The sequence below is a fragment of the Juglans microcarpa x Juglans regia genome, chromosome 6D (genome assembly GCF_004785595.1).
Source record: "Juglans microcarpa x Juglans regia isolate MS1-56 chromosome 6D, Jm3101_v1.0, whole genome shotgun sequence".
In the NCBI taxonomy this organism is placed as follows: domain Eukaryota; kingdom Viridiplantae; phylum Streptophyta; class Magnoliopsida; order Fagales; family Juglandaceae; genus Juglans; species Juglans microcarpa x Juglans regia.
Window position 1 is genome coordinate 14,943,531 of NC_054604.1, and position 10,750 is coordinate 14,954,280.

Consider the following 10,750-nt stretch of genomic DNA (forward strand, 5'->3'; position numbering starts at 1 on the left):
CTCAGCCACCCTACTGGCTGTGTAAGGGTGAGCCATTTGGAAGAAATGGCCAAATTTAGTTAATCTGTCCACGACAATTAGAATTACTGACATACCACCTGAGGTTGGAAGGCCCTCAATAAAATCCATGGCAATGTCAAGCCAAGGACTTTGAGGAATAGGTAAGGGTTGGAGTAACCCTGTTGGCAGCATAGTCTCATGCTTGTTTATTTGGCAAATTTGGCACTCCTTCACCAACTTCCTTCTGTCCTTCCTCATTCATTGCCAGTAAAAGTCCAATCTAGCCTTTTGTAGAGTTTTGTGAAACCCAAGATGGCCTATTTCAGGATTATGATGAATATGCTGCAACACCTTTTGATGAAAGGGTGATGAAGGAACTAACACCAACTTCCCTTTTCTGAAAATGAGGCCTTGCTAAAGAGAAGGAATTGCTTCCCTTGCTGTAAAGCAACCAACATATTAGAAATATCCATAGAGAATGCATAACTTTACTTAAGCTCTTCTAACCACACAGGAGTGGGAAATGAAATAAGGGCCAATGTAGCTAACTCTTCGTCTTCCTTTCTGGAAAGTGCATCAACAATTTTGTTGTCTCTACCTCTCTTGTACTCGACATTAAAATCATACCCCATGAGCTTTGAGATCCACTTATGTTAAGCCTCAGTAGTCATCCTTTGCTCCAATAAATGTTTTAGTAATTGTTGGTCTGTTTTAATCTTGAATGTTTGACCCAACAGATATGGCCTCCACTTGCCCACTGCACATACCAGTGCTAAGAATTATTTTTCATAAGTTGACAAGGACAATGCCTTGCCCTAACCTTTTCTAAAAAAACCTATTGGCTGGCTATCCTACATTAACACAACTCCTAGCCCCACCCCTGAGGCACCACACTCAATTTTAAATTTTTTAGAAAAATCTAGCAACTTCAAGACAGGAAGCTTTGCTACAGCAACCTTCAAATGATTAAAGGCTTCTTCATCTTCTATAGACCAAACAAAGGAATTCTTCTTCAATAACATTGTCAATGGGGTAGCATTGGATCCATAACCTCTAATGAACTTTCTGTAGTAACCAGTAAGGCCTAAAAAGCCTCTTAATGCCTTCATTGTTTTTGGTATAGGCCAATCAAGCATGGAAAAAATTTTAGTTGGATCTGCCATTACTCCATTTCCAGAAATAATATGCCCATGATAATCAACTTCAGCAATTACAAACTTACATTTTGATCTCTTTGCAAACAAAGACTGCTACTGTAAAATAGACAATACTATTTTCAAGTGTGCAAGGTGTTCCACCATGTTTTGGCTATAGATTAAGATATCATCGAGAAAAACTAACACAAATTTTTGAAGATAAGGTTTGAAAACATGGTTCATCAACCCTTGAAAGGTGGCAGGTGCATTGGTAAGCCCAAATGACATTACCAAGAACTAATAGTGGCCCTCATGAGTTCTAAATGCAGTTTTAGGTATGTCATCCTCCTTTACCCTTATTTGATGATAGCATGATCTGAGATCAAGCTTGGAAAAAATTTTTGCACCATAAAGTTCATCAAACAGCTCATAAATGACAGATTTCGGGAATTTGTCTTTGATAGTTGCTTGATTGAGTGCTTGATAATCTATGCACATCCTCCAAGTTCCATCAGCTCTTTTAACAAGTAGAACAGGAGATGAAAATGGACTTTGACTAGGTCTTATAACCCCATTCTTCAAAAAGTCTTGCACAATTTTTTCTATCTCTGATTTCTGGTAATGAGGATATCAATAAGGCCTCACTGAAATTGGTGTAGTGCCTTCCTTTAATACAATTGGTGATCAAAGGCTCTAAGTGGTGGCAACCCCACTGGTTCCTCAAATACTAGCCAAAATTGCTCCAACACTTCCTCTACCTCAGTTTGCAACTCAATTTTTTCCAACCCTGGTTCAACTACCACCAATTGCAATTACCACCCTTGCTTCCTAACAAAAGAGGACTTCAACAAATTAGCCCCAACTTCCCATTTTGTCACATCAGAAGTAATACCTTGTAATGACAACTTCTTGCTCTCAACTCCAAACTCCATAGACATATTATTAAAATCCCTTTGGATGGGACCCAATGTTTTTAGCCACTGAACTCCTAACACAATGTTACAGCCACCAAGAGTAAGGATATGAAATGGAATTCTGAATTTATACCCTGAATACTAATCAGCTCTTCACATTTACCCTGACTGAATATTTTGGTTCCATTTGCTACCTTAACTTGCAAACCACCATCTTCTATCACCTTTAATTTTGCAGATTCCACTACCAATGGATCTATGAAGTTATGAGTGGATCCTGAGTCTACAAGAATTTCAACAGACATGGAGCCAATCTTCCCCAGCAACTTCATAGCATTACTATTAATGCAACCTGAAACCTGATATAGCATGTAATGAGACCTCAAGCTCTTCAATGCCCTTCTTCTCTACTTCTTCAGATTCAGGCAACAATTCTTCTTGCGCAACACTAGTTTCCCCATGCAAAAAATATACTTTTGAGGCCTTGCAGTTATGATTAGGATTCCATTTTTCATCACAATGATAACAAATCCTTTTTTTCCGTTTTTCATCAATTTGAGCAGAAGTAATCTTCCTTACAGGAACCATGCTTTTCTAACCCTTAGCAGTTAAATCACCCCCATGGTAAATAGGCCACTTATCACTATAATGCCCAATCTGTCTCCAAGATTTCCTCGAGGATAACACATACTCCTCCTGCATCTTAGCTAAACCAAAAGCAGCTCCAAGATTTAGTGGATTAAACATCTTGACAGGCAGCCTTATCTCATCTTTCAATCCACTAACAAAGCAGCTAAGCTATTTGACAAGCCCTTCCACCTATCTGACAAGGCTTCAAATTGAGATTTATACAAACTAACAGAAGTAGTTTGTTTTAGTCTGGTTAATGCTTCCATTGGATCATCATAAGTGGATGGTCCAAATTTGACTTGCATTGCCACAACTAAAGATTCTCAAAAATTAAACTGCCCCGAATCTAAAGCATCTAGGTACCAAACCAATGCTTCCCCTTTCATATGGTGTGAAGCCACCATTAATTTTTTATGGAAAGGTACTTTATAAAAATCAAAGTACTAGTTGGCCTTAAAGACCTAACCCGTAGGATCAATACCAACAAATCTTGGAAATCTAATCGAAAATTCCTCTGAAACACAGGCCTATCCTCCTAACCTCTAGGCTCATTAAAAACCTCTCTATCACAACAAGAGTTTTCATTAACAGTTTCAACTAAAGAACACAACATGTCAGAAAATTGTTCTAACCTTTCTACCATACCATTAATGGCTTGCTGATGGTTCTCCAATTACTTTTGAACCAGTTCTTTGTTGTTTTTGATAACCTTCTTGCTGACCTTTCTTGGTGGCACGAGTACCCTCTCATAACCTCCCCCAAGATCGACTACTACTATTACCACTTGTAAGGTTCTTCTAGATACTGCCAATCACACAGAGGAAAGCAACAAACAAACACAAAAAGAACTCACAAAGTATGATCAAGATTCCATGGCGAATCTTGCAGAGAATCTTCGAGGGATTCCCAACCTCTAGAAAATGATCTCACTTAAATTCTTGATGCCAATTACGTGATCACTCCTGCTTTTATAGAAGCAGTTGTGAAGAAGAAAAACAGTGCAATACTCTAATACTCAAAACGCAAATTATAAAGAGCTAAACGCTTTGTTTCACTAAAGGACTTCATTCCGTTATTTTTGTTATTCCCAATATGTTAATTCCGTTATTCACCTTCTACACAGATTACATTTCCCTTCTTCTAGTCACCCTCTTCAAGCCTTGCCCACTGCACCTGTGACACTCTCTCCCGCAGATCTCCCTCTCTCTTCTCCCTCAGATTCCCAATGCAGCCACGTCCGCAGCCGTTACACCACCTCCAACTATACCCCTAATGGTCCCCAGCCCCTCCACTGAAGCTCTCCCTCTCTCTCACCGTCGATCTACTCGCCCCCTCATGGATCTCGCTCAAGCTCCTATACCCACTGTTCGCTGCCTTCCTCCACGGCGCAGCTCTGCAGAAACCGCAATCCATTGTATTTCAGAATCTAGAGATTTCCAAAACAGAGGCTTGCGGTGTTGGAAATTCAAGCGGGAGTCATGACTTGCGACAATATAGTGCTTTGCCCTAGATGAACAGCATTAGAAGGCAGACCTTAAATCTTGTTGAAAATTGGAAAATATCGATCTAAAACTCATTTAGGTATATGGTTGTTCATGTTCTTTTGTGAGTGCAAACCAAAGTGTAAACTTTGGCTAAAATAGTTGCAAGATTTTGTTTCTCTCTCTTTCACAAGAACGGCTGGAAAGCTAGTGTTTGACATGAACCTAATCTGAGACAAAAAGCAAACGAAAAAAACAAAACCTAAATCCCATCGAATTTGGCATCGTATGTATTTTTACTCTGTGAATGTCTGATTTGGTTGCTTGTACATTAGACTTTAACCTAAATTACTAGCTTGTGTTTGGCGGCTCACAGGCTGAAAGTTCTTGCTTTTGCCAGAAAATGGGAACATTCTTACTGTTGTTGTTTTTAAAATAAATGGCAAGCATTTATAAATGTTCTTATGCTGGCCTAGAAGCTGATATGATCTATATTGTCATATATGGAACTGTCATTCTTACTGTTGTTGTTTTTGGTTTCTTGAATCGTTGTATTCCTCAAGTTACTTGAAGCCAATTACAATCGATCACAAGGTTCTTTAGAAAGCAATTAGGTGTTGATAGAGTTATGAATTTTCATAGTTATCGGTCAAGGTGTGTTGGATATGTAGCTACTCAGAGAAAGTGCTGGCCACATATGCCTAATAACCCCTAAAATGACTAGTCAATTTGAAACTTCCATATAATCACTTAGAAAGCCTAGTTTCACCTAGTAAGTAGCCAATGTGAGATTTAGTGCTCATGACTTGAACCATGTGAGTCATGTCTTTTCTCAATGTGGGATTGAGGTGTTACAAAATCTCCCTCTTAAATTCATGACGTTTTCATCAAAGTCATAGCAATATAGTGCTTAGAAACGCATGGCTGGCCTCACTGAGTTGTTCTAATAACAGATATAACAATCTAGGGAAAGCGCTAGCCATATCAATGCTATAACCTCAAAAAGGTTGGTAAATATTTTAGAATCACTTATAAACCCAGTTTCACTTAACAAGTAGCCAATGTATGCCTTAGCACTCATGACTACTCTTTTAAATTACACTGTGAGTCATTCCATTTCCCATAGGTTCAGAATGCTTCAATAAAGTTAAAGATCTTCAAATAAGCTTTTTATATCCATGTTTTTATTCTTTTCTTTTACCAATACTACTGGTAATATTTGTTAATGAACAATCGTTGACCTGAAAAGGCTTGAAGTAAATGCAAGAGATGGACCATCTGAGCCAAATGCACTGGCAAAATGGTGGATACTTAACCGTTTGCATGATAGAAATGAGACTAATATGGTCGTCGGCTATACTCTCTATTTCTTTCATTATCTCTCCATGTGAAATAAGATCCGTGGATTTGTGAGGCGTTAATTGTTTTGGTGTCTGTATGGAACAGAAAGAATAAAAGGATTTCCAATGGAAAGAAGGGAGGCAAGAAGAAGGCGTGAGTTTTATCTTCCTACTTTTTTTATATTACTCATTTTTGTTATTGCCCTTTACATTTCTTTCTTGAGCATTTGAGTTGTATATATGAATAGGGCCAACCATTTGCGAAAAAGGATTGGTACGATATCAAGGTGCCTTCAGTGTTCGCAGTAAAAAAAATGTGGCAAAACCCTCGTTACTCGGACTCAAGGTACCAAGGTATCTCTTTTAGTCATTTATTTTCTCCATTCATTTTATGCTGTTTGTTTGACAAGAAAATATTGGATATGAAATAGAGTTCAAATTTTGGCTGCCTGGATATCGTCACTATATCGGCTGTAAAGATGCAATCTTTCTTTGAATGTTTTTGGCTATGGCTTGTCCAATCAATTTATATGCGTTGTTTTAGCTCAAGTAGTTGGCCGATTTGGTTGATTGTTAAGTAATTCTTGTTCATTGACACATGACTAGATGTAATTTAATGACATTATATTTTAAAGTCAGTGATTCCCTTTCTGATCGAAGTCTCTGGAATATATATGACTTCGACTCTGGTTGTGACATCCTTGCCTTTATGTGCTTCTCCTCCCTAATGTGATTTTGATATGATTCTTTTGTTATCTTTCCTATGCATGTTGATGATGAGCATACTTTTTTAATCCTCCACAACCATTAAGCTTTTAATGTGTTTAGACATTGCCGATATATGTTTATCTATGTATCTACACATGCCCCTGTTGTCTCTTTTACTAGATTGCATCTGAAGGGCTCAACATAGAGTCTTTGAGATATCAATGGCCGATCTTCAGGATCATGAGGATCATGCTTACAGAAAGATCAGATTGAGAGCTGAGGATGTTCAAGGGAGGAATGTCCTAACCAATTTCCGGGTATGGTTATGTAGTATAGTTTCATTGGTGTACAACATTGTTAGTGTTATGCTTTTTTAATTGTTATATTTCTCGATCAAAGAAAAACATTGTTAGTGCTAGTTTTAATGATAAAACAAACTTACATTTAAAAAAAAAATCAAATATTTCAGGGAATGGATTTTACCACAGACAAATTGAGGTCTTTGGTAAGGAAATGGCAGACAATGATTGAGGCTCACGTGGGTGTGAACGTGAAGACTACCGACAATTACAGTTTGAGGATGTTGTGCATTGGATTTACTAAGAGGTGCAAAACCAAGTCAAGAGGACTTGTTATGCCCAGTCCAGCCATATTAGACAGGTGATATTAACTAGGTTATCATGATAGTTAACTAGATACCTATATAACTATTTATCATCAAATAGAGCAGAGATTGTATCTAGGAAGACTTATACTGCATTATTCTGTATTGAGTTTGTGTTTTGCATAATTTTCTGGTAAAAGATTCTCTAACTTACTGGCTTAAATGATTTGATTCGTTGTCGACGTGCTTGATAAATGCAATAACAGATAATATAAAGGATGAAGTACACTATCTTATATCCCTACTAATCCTTTTCCCGATGTCTATTTCTATTCATTAAGATTGGTTGTTAAATCCATCCATGTGTTTGTTATTTTGATTGTTTTGTCTACTGAATGCGATATTTAGGTGTTTATTCAACCGAGTGGTACATATAAAGTTTTTGCTTTGGTCATGTTAGATCCGTCGTAAGATGAGAGAGATCATGATCAACCAGGCATCGTCTTGTAATCTCAAAGAGTTGGTTCGCAAGTTCATCCCCGAGTCAATTGGCAAAGAGATCGAGAAGGCAACCTCAAGCATCTATCCTCTACGAAATGTGTTTATTTGGAAAGTCAAGATCCAGAAGGCTCCACAATTTGATCTTGGAAAGTTGATGGAGTTGAGTCAAATTATCTATCTATCTATCTATAAATCTATGTATCGTAGCATGAGCACAATAGAGATGATCCAAGAGTTCATAAAGGTCACACTTTTCCAATCAATAACTTTGTAAAGGTTACCCTTGTCTGTTAACATGTTTTTCTGAAACTTTTGAGCTTTGAATCCTACATATGGAAGCTCGTGCGATAACTTGTCGGTTATGATCGTGCGTGTAGTTCACAGTGACTATTCAGATGATGTCGGTGTCAAGGTGGAGAGGCCCGCAGATGGGGCTATGGTGGAGGTGCCTGCTAAACCAGTCGGAGCATGAATGTAGGATTATAAAGTTGCCATTTTAGCTTTCAATTTTTTCCTTTTTAGGCATGAGAACTGTAATGCTCAGTTTTCATCAGAAAAGCTTGTTTTAAGGTTTATATTGAAATTATCCAAGTATCCCTGTAACGCACGTTAATGCTAAACAAAAAACTATTAGCATGGAATAATAACCAGCATAAAGTATTAAGAACACCATAATTTGGTTACAAAGGGAAACCCTTTGAAGAACTCTTCAAAGATAAAATCCTACAGGGCAACCAAACCCAGGAAAGCCAATTTTATTAATTGAGAGTTCTACAAGTAAAATGTTTACAAAACCTTTGTAACTAGACATATTTACCCAAGACACATGACCCGCTTATCTTCTATCGTAGTAGGTAGTTAGAACCTTTAACGCTCCCAATCTTTGTCTTTCCTACAAGAACCTCCAGTGATTGAACTCGAACACGACAACTCCCCTTTGGAGTATGCTCTCACTCAATCTCACGGATTGAGCGTTTTAGAAAGTCCTTCTCTCAAGAATTTTCTCTTTCACAATCTCTTGAAGTTCTACCCAAATCTTCAAACTCTAAACACTTGTGAATATGTGTTGTTCAAGTTTTCTTGAAACCCTCAGCCAACTTCTCTACAAATAGGTAATCTTGTAATTGATTTGGATAAGGACTCTACTGATATGTTTATCCAAAATCCTAGTCAAATACGTTGTTCACTATCTACGAACATTTTGGACTAGATTACTTCTTCTCAATTTCTTTGAGTTTAAATAAGGCTTGTATCGTTATCTCTTCAACTAACTCTAAAACTCGAAACATGCCTATGACTCTTGTAAACTCTTATCTTATCATATGAACAAGATTTGATAAGAGTTACAATTCAAACACTCATCCTATAACACCCGGACCCAATCAAACTCTTTTTTTTTATTATTGATTTTCTTATTTATTTATTTTGTTCATGTTATTTTGTTTTAATTCTTCACAGGTAAAATATTTTTTTTCTGCATGTTTATTTATTTATTTTTTCTTTTTTTGTCTTTCTTTCAGTCTATTTTTCGTCTTCACCCGTTAGTCTCCTTTTCGTCCACGACATGCACACACACGCATGACTCTTCTTCGTCCGCAAGCACATTACTCTCTTATCTCTAGGGTTTTTTTTTCCTCTTCGTCACCGCCAGTGTATATATATATATATATACAAGCGTACCTGCATGTTGGTTTACCATGCCCAGTTGCCGCAACTCCCACGGCATTCTCCACCCACGCACGCACAGAAATCACCATCCACAACCATCGTCCCTTTTGATCTCATCCCTCCTTCCCCTCATCCTCCACCGCAAACCACCAACACCGTAAGATAGCCACTGCAGAACACTTGTCCTCCGCCTTGGTCAAGTAAACCCACCCCAAGCCGTGCAGCACCCCAACCATTGGCCAAGCCGTAACGAAAAGCTATTTCTTTCCTTCCCGTGACGCCGCTGCCCTGCCACTCGAAGTCGTGGACTGCAACTCCTCTATGCAATCAGTGCACCACCCTCCAGCCGTCCTCACCACCGTGGAAAGGCAGCAACCGTCGTCCAACCGTTGAAGGAGAAGCACACACGGCATACTCTGTTTTAGCTTCCGAAAACAAAGTATTGGTTGCTCCTCCAAGCACGATAGGTTTTTCGCTTTAACCAACCCTTTCGGACGTCTCCTCCGCGGTGCAAAGGGAACCCATGGTCTAGCATCTCAGCCACGCCTAGCCGTGCCACCGTCATTAGCCACCCAGGCCGTTGCCGCGAGTAACACTCTCAGTAACACCTCCATGCACACCGTGTTTCACTCTGTGTTTCATGACTTTGTCTCTCTCTCACCGTGCATCTCTCTCTCTCTCTCTCTCTCTCTCTCTCTCTTTCTCATCCAGTGCATAGCCACCGAGTGCACCACCTCCCATTGCACCCTGCGCCGTCGCACTTTATCTTCTCAATGAGTCTCTGCCGCCGCTGCATGTCTAATATTCATGCGTTTATGTTCATCGCTAAATTTATTTCTTAAGGTGTGATTATATATATATATATATATGTAAATTTTTAACCTAATATATATGTATATATATGGAAAGTTCCCGGTTTTAGCCTACTGTTTTCGGGTGAGAAGTTTTTTTTTTTTTTTTGTTGTTGTTAAGTTTATAGTTAAATAGGATTTTTGCTTTAAGTTTCAATAAATATTATATTGTATTTTGATAATATTGTTAGTTAAATGAAGTAAACATATTTTTCTTAAGAGATGAGTTTTTCATGACTTATTTTATGAAAATTTTAGTAACCAATGTATTCTTTTTATTTATAAAATATTGTTGGTATTTTAGATATTTTGAATGTTAATTTTTATTGAGTTATATAATTATCATAATACTTATTCAATAAATTTTCTTCTTCAGTATGAATTCAATTAAGTGGATATTGATGGTCTTAGAAAATGATGATATTTTAAGGTTACGAGAATTTTAGGTTTTGAGGTTTTAAAAATAGGTTCTTTTAGCATTTTAAGCTTAAATATCGAAATACATGGTTGATTGGAAATTTACGGGAATTACGTGACTTTTATAGGTGACAATTGATAATTGTTTAGTATTTTGAGAAAATTCCTGAAAAGTTAAGAAGTCCAGGTAAGCGTGGTTCTTATGCTAAACTTTGCATTAAAATAAAATGAGCTGAGATTATTTTTGGAAAATATACATATTTGATTATGAAAATAAATTTGAACTACTTCAGTTAATTGTTCTGCATTATTCATGAGATTCTATTTAAGAAGAAATTATTTTCTGTCATAACTGGTGTAGACATGAGTTTATTTTTTCTTTCTGTTTCTGAACTTTGAAAAGAGAGCGAATATGAAATTTTGTGCATAAATTATGTTGTGATATGATTTTGTTTTGTTCTGAAGATTCACATTTTGTTTCTGCTCAGTTAGCTACTGGG

General features: G+C 37.5%; 1 pseudogene; it reads left to right on the forward strand.

Moving 5' to 3' along the window:
* Window positions 1–3,341: 3,341 nt before the first annotated feature.
* LOC121235405 lies at window positions 3,342–7,801 on the forward strand (annotated as a pseudogene).
* The last annotated feature ends 2,949 nt before the right edge of the window (window positions 7,802–10,750 follow it).